Below are 14375 nucleotides of genomic sequence, written 5' to 3'. Positions count from 1 at the left end.
AGTATGAAAATGCTGTCCATAAAGATTATGCCAACAATGATTTTAAAGTAACTGATACTCTTTGAGATTAAGTATGTAGTACTTTAATATTTTAAAATAAATCTTCCTCTGTCTTGAAGAAGGATGAATTCACCTGACATCCATCACCATCCCTGTTAACTGTGCATTGAACTAGCAATCCTCCTGCTCACTCTCATGCAGGCCTCTTCAATGCAGACTCCTCTCTTAGTTGAAAAGTTAGCCGACGACATGCCATGCGTGGTAGTAGTCACACTCCATTCCTACCTGCCAGCACATAACTAGTCTACCTTAGTAAGCAATTCCAGATTATTTGACAAACATCACCTACCCACCCTTCCCCCAGCATGTCTATAAATATGTCCAAGTGAGTTTCACTGATCCAAGTGAATGGTGGAACAAGCTGAAAGCCAGAATGCCCCTCCTTCTGTTCCTTTGTTCTTATAACATTCCACTGTTGTTCATAGCACAAAGAATTGATGATTCACGAGTGCCACCACATGTCAAGAATATATTTTCTTACATTAAAAACCCTTTACATATTTTAATGTTTTAAATTAAGCTAATTCATAAGTCTTTTTTATGCTATGGTCATTTCAAAAATTCACCTAAAACTTTGCAATAATGTTTGTTATTTAAAAGCTTTGTAGAAAAAAGTACTCTCTTGTAACATGCACATCTTGCTGATAGAAATTTTAATATTGGCAGCCTTCCCACTCTCCAACGTGGTTATCATGTTCACATTGACAGTTCGCAGTCAGCCCAGAGGAGCAGTATTTTCCCACTGGGCAAAGGCAATTGGGAATCTATCTGTTCATTACGCACAGTTAGTTAAATTAGTTTTCTCTTCACTACTAACATCAACAGCTATCGATGTCAAAAGTTTAGATGCATCAGTATCACTCTATTCTTCTTTCTCCAATTAAGATCTTTAAAAAAAAGTTACCATGGAAGCAAGAAAGCAAACTCCTGTAAAACTGACAGAATTTTCTCACAATCTGCATACCTACTTGTGAAAATATAAACACTTGCATCGACCATTTAAGCCAAATGGCCTATTTCTAGGCTGTAAATATTATGCCATCCTAAATAGAATGTTTGTGAAAATCCTGGTATCAATAGTATAATGTAACCCTCTCAATGAAAAATGTGTGAATGCCTATACTCACAGAATCACAGTGCAAAAGGAAGCTATTCAGCCCATCTTGTCTGCACCTGCTCTCCAAATGAGCATCATGACTTAATGCTATTCTCCTGACTTTTCTCTGCACCCTGGCACATTATTTGAATAGGAGAAAGTGAGGGCTGCAGAAGCTGGAGATCAGAGCTGAAAATGTGTTGCTGGAAAAGCGCAGGTCAGGCAGCATCCAAGGAACAGGAACAGATTCCTGAAGAAGGGCTTGTGCCCGAAACGTTGATTCTCCTGTTCCTGAATTCAATTATTTGAATTGAAACCCCTCATGAATACCTCATTTGAACCTGCCTCCACCCCACTTTCAGGCAGTGCATTCCAGACTCAAACTAATTATTTTCCTCACATTACACTTGCTTGCTTTGGAAATCACCTCAAATCGGTGATCTTTTGATCTTGACCCCTTTAAGAGAGGAAAATGTTCTTCCATATCTATTCTACCCAGCCCTACTCATAATTTTGAAAACTTATATCACATATCTCCTCAGTCACCCTCTCTCCAATGAGAATATTCCCAACCCCTCTCCAATCTGTCCCCATAACGGAATTCTCTCATCCCTGCTACATTTTATGTAAATCTCTTCTGGACACTCTCAATCCATTCACATCATTCCTATATAGTGATGCCCAGGTCTAGCACATGCCTTTCACACTTTCAACATCATTTCCTTGCTTTTGTTTTCGATGAGTCAAGAGTGAGGTGCTGGAAAAGCACAGCAAGTCAGGCAGCATCCGAAGAGCAGGAAAATCGATATTTCGGGCAAAAGCCCTTCATCAGGAATGAACTCATTCCTGATGAAGGGCTTTTGCCTGAAACATCGGTTTTCCTGCTCCCCAGATGCTGCCTGACCTGCTGTGCTTTTTCAGTACCACAACTCTTGACTCTAATCTCCAGCATCTGCAGTCCTCACTTTCGCCTTTGTTCTCGATGAACCTATTCATGAAGCTAAGGATACTGTATGCATTACTTACTGTTCTTGCCACTTTCAATAATCTGTGCATATATACATGCAGGTCCCTCTACTCCTGCACTCTTTTTAGAATTATGCCTCTAAATTTATATTGTCTGCCATTGTTTTTCCTAGCAAAATGCATCACCATATACTTGTCCACATTGAATTTCAACTTGCCACCTATCTGCCCATTCCACCAACTTGTCTATAGCCTCTTGAAGTAATGCACTGACTTCTTCACCAATTACCAATGTTCCAAAGTTTTGTATCATCTGCAAACTTGTCCACTATACACCAAGATCCAGTCGATCAATATATATCAGCAAATGCAATTGTCCTGATGTCCATTTCTGGGATATTCCACTACAACCATTCTTCCAACCCCAAAAAATTCATTCACCCATTACATATTGTTTCCTATCACTGAATCAAATTCTATATCCATGTTGCTACTGTTCCTATAACATCTTGAGCTATAAAGTTTCTTCCAAATCTGTTGTATGTCACTGTATCAAACAGCTGGAAGTCCATGAACATCATTATCCTCAACAACCCTTTCTGTTACATCATTGGAAAACTCTAACAAGTTTGTTAAATGCAATTTTCCCTTCAGGAATCCATGTTGGCTCTTCCAGATCAATCAAAATTTTCCCGTGACTACTAATTTTCTCCCGAATAAGTCTTTTTAGAAGGTTCCTCACGACTGAAGTTAAACTGAATGATCTGTAAATGTTGTACTTATCCTTAAAAACTTTTCATTTTGAATAAGGCCAGAAACTATGCAATTTTTGTGTCTTCTGGCACCTCACCTGAGTCTAGCGAAGATTGAAAGATTATGGCTAATGTCCCACACTTTCCACTTTCACTCCCCGTGGATCCCGGGGCCTTGTCAACTTTAAGTACGAGCAGAATATCCAATAATTCTTCCTTATTCAACTTATAATGAGTTTACACTCTGTCACCATGGTCTGGGTAGTATCTATCTCTCTGGTAAAGACAGATGCAAAGTATTCATTTAACACTTCTGCTACAAATCTCCTCTCCCCCTTAACCTCCAGGCTGAAATCTCTTTCTGGGTCTCTAATCAATCCTATTCCACCTTTCACAACCCTTCTACTAATTGTATGCCTATGGAAGACTTTGCGAATCCCCCTTACTTTGGCTGCCAGTCTTTTCTTCTAATTCATCTTTACTTCTCTGATATCTTCTTTCTCCTCCCCTCTGAGCATACTTAGAGTCAGAGCATCATGGATTCATTAAGCTGTACTGCACGGAAACAGACCCTTCAGTCAAACCTGCCCATGCCAACCAAATATCCTAAATTAATCGAGTGCCATTTTCCAGCATTTGGCCCTATCCCTCAAAACCCTTCATATACCCATCCAGAAGCCTTTTAAATGTTGTAACTGTACCAATCTCACCATCTCCTCTGGCAGCTCATTCTATACACACACCATCCTCTGCATGAAAAAATTGTCCTTCAGGTCCCTTTTAAATCTTTCCCCCTTACCTTAAACCTATGCCCTCTAGTTTTGGACTCCCTTATCCTAGGGAAAAGACTTTGGCTCTTCACTCTATTCATGCCCCTCATGATTTTATAAACTTCTATAAGATCACTCCTCAGCCTCCGGTGCTCCAGGGAAAACAGTCCCAGCCTATTCAGCCTCTCCCTATACTCAAACCCTCCATCCCTGGCAACATCCTTGGAAATCTTTTCTGAACCATTTCAGGTTCCACAGCATCCTTCCTATAGGAAGGAGACCAGAATTGCACACAATATTCCAAAAGTGGGTTAACCAATGTCCTGTACAGTGCAATATGACCTCCCAACTCCTATACTCAATGCACTGACCAATAAAGGCAAGCGTTCCCAATACGTACTTCACTATCCTGTCTACCTGCGACTCCACTTTCGGGGAACTATGAATCTGCACTCCAAAGTCTCTTTGTTCAGCAACACTTCCCGGAACCTTACCATTAAGTGTGTAAGTTCTGCCCTGATTTGCCTTTCCATTGCAGCACTTCATATTTATCTAAATTAAACTCCATCTGCATCTCCTCAGCCCATCAGATCAAGGTCCCATTGTACCCTGAGGTAACTTTCTTGGCTGTCCATTACACCAGCAATTTTGGTGTTTTCTACAAATGTCCTAACCATATCTCCTATGTTCATGTCTAAATAATTTACATAAATGACTAAAAGCAGTGGAACAAGCACTGATGCCTATGGCACTATGCTCATCACATAATTCCAGTCCAAAAAGCAACCCTTCACCACCACCCTCTTTCTCCTACCTTCGAGTCAGTTCTGTTGATTCTCATTTGCTTCTCGGTTATATTCACTGCTTGACACTTGCCATAAACACAAATGTTCTTTTTTATCTTATTTTCTATCTTCTTGGTCATACTGGGAGCTCTGGTTTTGTTTGTCCTACCTCTCCCTTTTGAGAGAATATTCTTTGTTTGTATTGGAGCCAACTCCTCATTGCTCAGTTACAGTTTCTTTCCCACCTGTCATTCCATTATATCCTGTCCATCTCTGTTCTTTACCCAATTGTTTTGTTTTACACTGTATTTGCAATTGCTATCATTCCAAACTTTATGATACAATGATCATTGTTTCCTAAATATCTCCCTCTGACACTTAATCCACTTTGCCTATTTCATTTCTCAGAACCAGGTCCTCTCTTGCTGTCCCGGACATTTACTCCTGCTGGAAATTCCCTTGAACACTATCTCAGATCACTGCCCATTACAGTTCCAGTATTCAAATCTAAATTTGCTAATTAAAGTCCCCTTATGCTACAATTGCAGCATCAGCCTTTAATTTCCCTACAAATTTGTTCCTCTAAATCCTTCTCACTAGTTGGTAGTCTATTGACTACAATCAAACATCCCCTTTCTCCAGCTTCAATGTACCCCTTAACCACTTCTGCCACCTCTCCTCCTTTCCTTCATTGTCTATCTTTTCTGGACACCTTGTACCCAGAGTCAGTCATGATCTTCCTTGATTCATCTCACTGGTATTGCCACAACATCATATTCCCACAAGGCTATGTGTGCCTGTAACTCTCCAGTCCTAGGTACTATACCCCATGCATTCACATACTGCACAGTAACTCTATTTAGACTGAGTTACTTTCTCTATTATTCTGGCTTCAGCTATTAGCTTCCTCTATGCTTAGGCGATAGAGTTACACACTTACTCGATGCATATATTCTCTACATTAGTGCTATCTGTCTCCAAGTATTTTGTAAGCCCTAGTATTCTTCCCTCTGCAAAGTTAGTTTAAAGCTCTCTCAAATGATCCATTAATTTTTTTTACCTTTCCATTAGTCAGTTGTTAATTATGATAAAAATTATAATTTTCCCATTTTACAGTTTTTAAATATTAATAACAGTCATAGACTCATAGAAATGTACAGCATGGAAACAGACCCTTCGGTCCAACCCGTCCATGCCGACCAGATATCCCAACCCAATCTAGTCCCACCTGCCAGCACCCGGCCGATATCCCTCCAAACCCTTCCTATTCATATACCCATCCAAATGCCTCTTAAATGTTGCAATTGTACCAGCCTCCACCACATCCTCTGGCAGCTCATTCCATACATGTACCACCCTTAATGAATGAACAATGTTTCTGTCCAGTCCATCTCATGTAACAGTGAGATTCAGTTATCATCACAGTCTGCCTTTAGTGCCTCTTATATTTGTGGAGGATGTTAGGGCAGAATTGCTTGCTTCCTTGAGCAGCATTGGCAATGACAAAAAAGTTGGGAAAATACAGTTAGTGTGAAAAAAGTTCAGAATCTCGACTTGAGAAAAACATTTCCCAAATTTCCCCTAATTGTTTAAATAATAACTTTAGAATCTTGCTATTCAGTGGCAATGACTTTATTTTCAAGCATTTGTGTTTCATTATTAGCTCATCTCGCCTCATTTCTATGCAGTGTCCATTTCTCCTCTTCTCCCCAGGAAACTAGACAATGCTAATTCCTGTCATGAAGTTAGAGCAGTTACCAGGCAGCTGTAACTTGCCACTTTCTTCTCCAGGCCTTCATCCAACTAGGTCTTCTCCATAATCATGCTGCATGGACCCTGGCCTTCTCCAGCCTTCGTCCATGCAAGTCAGCATCAGCAAACCACCAATCTCAACACATCATGACAAGGATTGCTTAGGGATAATCAACATGTCTTTGTGCGTGGGAAATCATGTCTCACAAACTTGATTGAGTTTTTTTGAAGTAACAAAAAGGATTGACGAGAGCAGAGTGGTAGATGTGATATATATGAACTCCAGTAAGGTGTTCGACAAGGATCCCCATGGGATACAAGTTAGCAAGGTTAGATCTCACAGAATACAGGGAGAACTAGCCATTTGGATTCAGAATGGGCTGAAAGGTAGAAGACAGGGTTGTGGTTGAGGGTTGTTTTTCAGATTGGAGGCCTGTGACCAGTGGAGTGCCACAAGAATTGGTGCTGGGTCCACTACTTTTCATCATTTATATAAATGATTTGGATGTGAGCATAAGAGGTATAGTTAGTAAGTTTGTAGATGACGCCAAAATTGGAGGTGTAGTGGACAGCAAAGAAGGTTACCTCAGATTACAATGGGATCTTGATCAGATGGGCCAATGGGCTGAGATGTGGCAGATGGAGTTTAATTTAGATAAATGTGAGGTGCTGCATTTTGGGAAAGCAAATCTTAGCAGGACTTATACACTTAATGGTAAGGTCCACGGGAGTGTTGCTGAACGAAGAGACCTTAGAGTGCAGGTTCATAGCTCCTTGAAAGTGGAGTCGCAGGTAGATCGGATAGTGAAGAAGGTGTTTGGTATGCTTTCCTTTATTGGTCAGAGTATTGAGTACAGGAGTTGGGAGTTCATGTTGCGGCTGTACAAGACATTGGTTCAGCCACTTTTGGAATATTGTGTGTAATTCTAGTCTCCTGCCTATCGAAAGGATGTTGTGAAACTTGAAAGGGTTAGAAAAGCTTTACAAGGATGTTGCCAGGATTGGAGGGTTTGAGTTATGGGGAGAGGCTGAACAGGCTGGCAACATTTAAAAGGCGTCTGGATGGGTATATGGATAGGAAGGGTTTGGAGGGATATGGGCCAGTTGCTGGCAGGTGGGACTAGATTGGTTTGGGATATCTAGTCGACATGGATGAGTTGGGCCGTAGGGTCTATTTCCATGCTGTACATCTCTATGACTCTATCTATGGCACCTGCTCTCAATCCTACTGTCACACCACATCAGCCCTTCAGCACTTCACATTGGAGCTCAAGGTCATCTATGATATGCAAAGGTCACTTTTTGTACAGTGACACACATGCATTTACATTGACATCTTTTATAACTCAGCTTCATTTCTTAGCACTCCCTCACTTTGTGTTTACTTGGAGACTGCCAAACTCTGTGGCTTGCATTGCTTTTTAGCAGAGAGAGAGAGGCAGACTTTTTGTCAAACTTGTTACCACTGGACAGTCACGGAGGTGGACCTATTGCTGTGCAGCATGTTTCACTGGCAATGTTACACCTACAGCATGTGCCAGCCACTTACACAGCAAACACGCTGCATATGTTTCTAACAAATGGCCATGTCTGAAAGTGGAGGGGGACCAGTCCTTAGAAGAGTTGGAGGAGACTACATACAGCCTCCATCTTTAGTCAAGGAGTTAATCCTGATTCCAATCCAGGATTTGGCAACAGTCAGTCAAGTGCTTGATCCTAGCCGAGTCTAGAGATCCACCCCTTTCCAGTCCAGGGATTGAGCCATCATTGTCCTGCAGCTCTCCTGCAACCTTCCAGGGATCACAGCTGCATCAGCCAGGGTACTGTGGAGACATTCTTGGGGTTGGGTCATTTTTTACTGCAATGAGATAAAGACAGGGATGACTGTGATGGAAGAGGATGGGAAAGCAGTTACTGGCGATGCAGGAGCAGGAGAATTGGTGAGGAGAGGTGTCCTAATGATTGAGTAGAAAGCACAGAGGGCAGGAAGGACTAGTAGTTTGGGGAGGAGGTGATTGCAGTGGATGAAAGCCATTGACTGGACAGGGTGAATACAACAAAAAGTTGTAATTCTTAAGCTTTAGTTAGTGATATGTGCATTGGCAGAATTAGAGTGAATTGTGACCCTGTGAGTGTGAGGTAACAAAGAGAAAATGATGAGATTTTCCCTTGTTGAGCACAGAAAATCAATTATCTTTCTCATGCGCTGCTGTGCATTATGTTTTACCTTGGAAACAACAGTGAGCTAAGCAGCTACCTGGGTCCAGCCTAGCTGGGTCTGGTGGAATGGCCTGCTTTACTGCTCAGCAAAGTGTAACACTTCTCTCCTTCCCACCACTCCATCCACCAGTACCTCCAGATTCCTAATGGTGAAATGAGGTATTCACTTGCTTTTCTAGGCCAAGTTCTCACTGATAATCGACGAACACCACAGAGTTTCTTAAGTCATGTGTAGCCGGACTTGAAAGGTGGCACAGATAGCCTGAACACCAGAAGGTCCCAGCAGTGGCGGCTGCTTAAACCTCCCTGCCATGTGATTCAATGGGAAAGGCACTGTACAGCAGAAATGCATAATCAATAAGTTGAAGAGTGGATGATTGTGTGAAAAACTCATTGTTAACCATAGCAGACTAGGTGCCATGGATCTGACTCAAGAAAAAACACTTTGCCTGAAAATGAGAAATTCGGCCCATAGAATTGCAGGTTTTTCCAGAGTGGCTATTCAACTTATTCTTTCTCGTCAACACCTGCATCTCAGTGGCTATTGTTCTGCATTTGTAAAATTGGTGCAGATGTAAAATGATCTTCAGTGAAGCACTGACAGCTCAGAATGCAAGGAGAGTGGTTTAATTCCATTACTTGAAAAATTGGGATCTTGCAAAATTTATCTTGCACTATTAAAAGCCTTATGGAGTGATGGAAAGACAGAGATAGGATGTCAACTAAATACATGTCTTTTAACTAACTTGCTAGGATGTCACAGGATGGGTAAAGATTGTAGTCCTGCCATCTTTAGTTCCACTTACATGTTTTTAAAAATTCAGAGGGGTAAAGTCACAGAGCTAGAAATTTAAACTAGCACTGAGACAAATTGGTCAATTATAATGCTATTAAGGCTGTATTTGCCCCGATGCTTTTTTAAAACTGAACTCCACACTGGGAGGATTCTCAAGATGGCAACCAGTCACCTCGAGAGATGTGAGAGACCATTCAAATAATTTAGTGCAAGGTATTAAAGGGCCCTCACCCTCATAATAGGCTCCATTAACATTAATATAATCAAATAACTTGTGGGATACAATCTTTGTAATGGTCAGCAAAGTGATACAATAAAAATGTCCTCTGGTGAGACTGGCCATAACTCATCCAATACTTGTCACTGGAGAGTTATTTGGTTACCTTCATGTGGCAAATATAATTATTACATTTCACTCTCATTTCTGACTACAACTTTTACTATACATTTTTTAATAATATTTCCTAATCGGACATATCACAATCATTTGTTATCCATTTATTTTACAATTTCCACTGCTGTCTTCTGATGCTTGGCTGTATTGTTCCATAAACATTGCATAATCCTTTTTTAAGATCATTAATAAATCACACACACTCCTATGTGCAAATTAGCCAGATATTCCACAGCATTGTTTTAGTAATTCAGCCAATGTGATCTGATCTTATTTATTTTTACCTCTATTTTAGTTGCATTTTACTTGAGCTAATTGTCCTCACTAATGCACTCCAGAGTAAAATACCAGTTAACTTACATATGCAGCCTCATATGTAGTGGAGCTGTGAATAAAATGTATGGATATATATAAATTGTTCCCTGTCCCCACCAGCTGGCTTCAGGACAGGTTTAATATGCCTGCAACTGAGCAGTTAACAGTAACTGATGAATTTACCAGATTTAAATCATTTGGCACTTAACTTCTTTTTGTCTTATTCACTGCTCTCTTCTGCTTTTAACCCAAGCTACTTAGTGCACAGCCAGGTTAGAAAAGCCTAATGACCACTGACACCAACTCAAGTAAATTTTCCATTATTACCAAACTCCACCATGTAGGTGTCATTGGAAGCCTGCACTCCCTTAATGTTTTCTGGCCCAGACAGTGATAAATGGACTCTAGTGGAGCTCTCACTACATTTATCATAGCCTGTAAAAAAAGACCATGCAAAAAATCTAAGCAAAATGAAGGTTTTTTTTAAAACGGGCTGGAGTCATACAGCACTGAGCTGACCTGCTAATCTGTACTAGCTAAATTGGTTCTGCCTCACAGTCACAATATCTCTGCAGAAGTAATTATTATCCCATTGACAGTGGATTGCACTTATGGATCACAGAAAGCATTGTCATTTAAAGATCATAAAAATTCCCCCTCCTGCTGTGTTTTCTCTTGCCTGCTTGGTGTCATTTAGAGATCAATTTGTGATGGGCCATCCAGTGAGAATTCACCTTGGCTCAGGTTCTGAAACGGCCCACTGCCAAGCAAGAGGAAGTGCAATAGGTGGGACAGTGGGACGCCAGCAGTTTACTCACTAACAGACTGACAGCCGTATGCAGAGGAAGTTAATGTTGGATTGAGATGGACCTGTTCACTGAAAGACCTTTGTCCGCAAAGAGGCCTGGAAAGAATTGTATGTAAATGTATTTTTGAGCAGAGATCAAATGACAAATCAGTCCTACTTGTACAGTCATCTAGGGAGAAATAACACAAATTCAAGGAGCAATCAATAGCATTGTGGCTGCTAAGTAAGAGATATAGAACTATTTGAATCAGGGATTTTTTTTATGTCTGTGTCTACACAAAGTATCTGATTCCCATTAAAACAGAGTTAAGGAGAAAGTTAGCAGTACATATATTCTCCCATCTTGGCTTTGTTTGAAATAAATATAGATTGAATCTTTACCCATGTATTTCAGCTTGATGGAGGAAAAGAATTGCAGTATAGTGAAGGTTTTAAAACAGTTCCGAAGTATGAATTAGAACACACTTCAGAGTAAAATACCAGTTAACTTTCAAAACTTTGATGTCTCTTCATCAGGCCTGAATGAAAACCGACAGCTAGCACTAGAATATCAACATTATTAAATATGAACTGACATCAGAGGAGGTTTTTCAGTAGATATGGAGACTGCAAAATCAAATGTGACTTCAAAGTCATTCTTTAAAATCTATAGTGAAGTAAAATCTGTCATTTAACTATATAACCTCATGAAGAGGTAGCTGTCTATTGTGACTTTAATGCACTGAAACTTATTTTGTGAACAACTACCCATACTGCATCAAAGAAAAGCACAAATTTTAGAAACCAAACCAAGTCAATTTTCACAACAACATTTATATAATTTAGTTTTAATTGTAATTTACTTTCAAACAGAACATGTGGGGGACTTACTATGACCAAAGGGTGAAAACAGAAGTTAAATGGGTGTAGTGCTGCTAAAGCTAATCTGCTTGAAAGTGCTGATTTAGCACACAATTTTGAGATTAATTGCTGATTACCATAATGTGAAATTGCCTGGAGGTGCTAGATGGACACCTGCAGGTTTTGTCATTAAATGCTGTAATTTTCAAGGAACGGTACATGTGGGTTCTTCACACATATTTCCACTGATAGTGTGGACTGTCCTGGCTGATGGAAAGCAGCTTATTTCAAGATGTTTCAGGAAATAAGTGAATGGTGCACATGTTTTTGGGTATGACCATATTGGGACTGGGTTAAAAAGTGTGCTGCTGGAAAAGCACAGCAGGTCAGGCAGCCCGAAATATAGATTCTCCTGCTCCTCGGATGCTGCCTGACTTGCTGTGCTTTACCAGTGCCACACTTTTTGACTCTGACTCTCCAGCATCTGCAGTCCTCACCTTCTTATAGGGTACTGGGTTGTCAATTATCGGTCAATGAGTAGCACTCTCAGTTCTGAATTAGAAGGTCATGGGGTTAAGTCCCATTACTCCAGATACTTAAGGACATAAATCTAAACTGATGCTTCAGTGCAGCATTGAGAGAATACTGTATAGTCAAAGATGTCATTTCAGGTAAGAACTTAAATTGAGGGCCCTCACTACTTGGTGGAGTTAAAAGATTCATGATACTACTTTAATGAAGAGAAGAGGATCCTAGTCAATATTTACCCCTAAATTAGCATCAGTAAAACATTGTTGCTTGTGGGAGCTTGTTTTTTGCATAGTGGCTGTCATGCTTAGATTACAACAGTATCTATACTTCAAAAGTACTTCATTGCTCAGTGCTGGGGGATTTCCTGAGGTAGCGAGAGGTACTATAGGAATGCAAGTCTTTCTTTTGTTAAAGTGGAGAAGTAAAACACTCAGATATTTAGTGAAGGGCTCAGAGAATTTCAAGAATGAACATCACCTGAGTGTTGATAGAGAATTGACAAAGCATCTCATTGTTTTTAAAGGTCATCTTCACATCCCCTGCTGCAATGTTGATGAAGTGGTGAGTATCATGTCAAGTGGTGATTATCCCTTTAAGTAATGCTGAAAGTTAACACGTTTGCTTCCAGCTGGTTAAAGCATAATCCAGCAAAATGCTGTGTAATTTCTTTAATGAGTGTAAATGTTTTAAATGTGATAATTAAGTATTTCACCAGCTTTTGACCAGCTATTCTTAGTACTGGCTTCAACTTTTTGCCATGTTTCAACTTGGGCAAAACATGGATTAAACTGACATTTCAGTTTAAAATCCAATTAGATTAGATGATTTACAGTGTGGAAACAGGCCCTTCAGCCCAACAAATCCACACCAACACTCCGAAGAGCAACCCACCAGAACCATTCCCCCCTTGTCAGCACCTGAAGTGCTCTTTGAAACTCGCCATCACTTTTTTTTTCTATATGTTTCTTTATCTTTCTTCCATTTTTTTTTTAATAAAAACTTTTAAAGTTTTTAAAAACTTGCAAAGGTTCTGAATTTAGTAATTAATTCACTCAATAATGAAATCTGAGTCAGAACTACTTTCACTCAATTAGTTAAAGAAAAACTTATATTGTGCTTACATTAGCTCCAAAGTAGTATACTGAGCCAATTTTGTGGTTCTGAAATGCATAGCTGCAGTATTGCGGGAAAAGCTGAGCCAATTTATTCACAGCAAGGTGCCTTAAACAGCACTGAGATATGACCAGATATTCTAGCTGTTCTTAGTATTGCTAAGTGCTGGTCTTCTTAGAATCTTTTATGACTACCTGAGAAAACAGACAAGCCCTTGGTTTAATGTTTCACCCCAAGCATAGCACCTCTGACTGTACGACACTCACTCAGTATTGCATTCTATGCTCGTTTTGAACAGAAGATCAATGAAATGATGTCACCTGCCCTGACAGCCTTATGTGTACCTGTACTCACAGTCAACACTGCAGACGTCAGATCAGCTTTCTTGAGAATGAGCCCATGGAGAGCAATTGGCCCACGTGAAGTCCTGGGCTGTGCACTCAGATCTTGTGTGAACCAGCTGGTGGGAATATTTATAGACATCTTTAACCTCCCCTTACTATGATGTGAGTTTCCCACCTGCTTCAAGAAGATCACTATTATTCCAGTGCCAAATAAAAATCAGGGAACATACCTCAATGACAACTGCCTGGTGGCTCTGACATCCATCGTGAAATGTTTCAAGAGGTTAACAATGGCACACATCAACTCCAGCCTACCAGATTGCATTGATCCACAAGGATTCATCTACTGTCACAATTGATCCACAGCAGGTGCCATCTCCCAGACCTTAAACTCATCCCTCGAACATCTGGACAAAGCCAGCTATGTCAGACCACTGTTTATTGACTTTAGCTCCATATTCAAAACTATAATTCCAACCAAACTCATTTCCAAAATCTGAGACCTAGGACTCTAATCCCCCCCTCTGCAACTGGATCCTTGACTTTCTAACCTGCAGACAGCAATCTGTAAGGCTTAGCTACAACGCCTCCTCCACAATAATCCTCAACACTGATCCCTCACCAGGCTCCATACTCAACCCCTTACTATATTCCTCTACACTCATGACTGTATGATCAAATTCAGCTGTAAATTCATTTACATATTTTCTGATGACACCACTGTAGTGGGTTGGATTTCAAAAAAGATGAGACAGAAAAAAGATAGACAGCTTAGTGGGCATGGTGTAAAGACAACAACCTCACTCTCAATGTCAGCAAAATGAAGGAGCTGG

General features: G+C 40.3%; 1 long non-coding RNA gene across 1 annotated transcript; it reads left to right on the top strand.

Moving 5' to 3' along the window:
• The first annotated feature begins 12191 nt into the window (after nucleotides 1-12191).
• LOC122553218 lies at nucleotides 12192-14175 on the top strand. Its single transcript, XR_006312636.1, has 3 exons — nucleotides 12192-12225; nucleotides 12609-12646; nucleotides 13497-14175. It is a non-coding gene; the product is annotated as an uncharacterized LOC122553218 (long non-coding RNA).
• Nucleotides 14176-14375: the final 200 nt, after the last annotated feature.

This window comes from Chiloscyllium plagiosum, chromosome 9 (assembly GCF_004010195.1).
Source record: "Chiloscyllium plagiosum isolate BGI_BamShark_2017 chromosome 9, ASM401019v2, whole genome shotgun sequence".
In the NCBI taxonomy this organism is placed as follows: domain Eukaryota; kingdom Metazoa; phylum Chordata; class Chondrichthyes; order Orectolobiformes; family Hemiscylliidae; genus Chiloscyllium; species Chiloscyllium plagiosum.
Note: the sequence above shows the minus strand (reverse complement) of the source record. Positions and strands in the feature narration are given on the sequence as shown.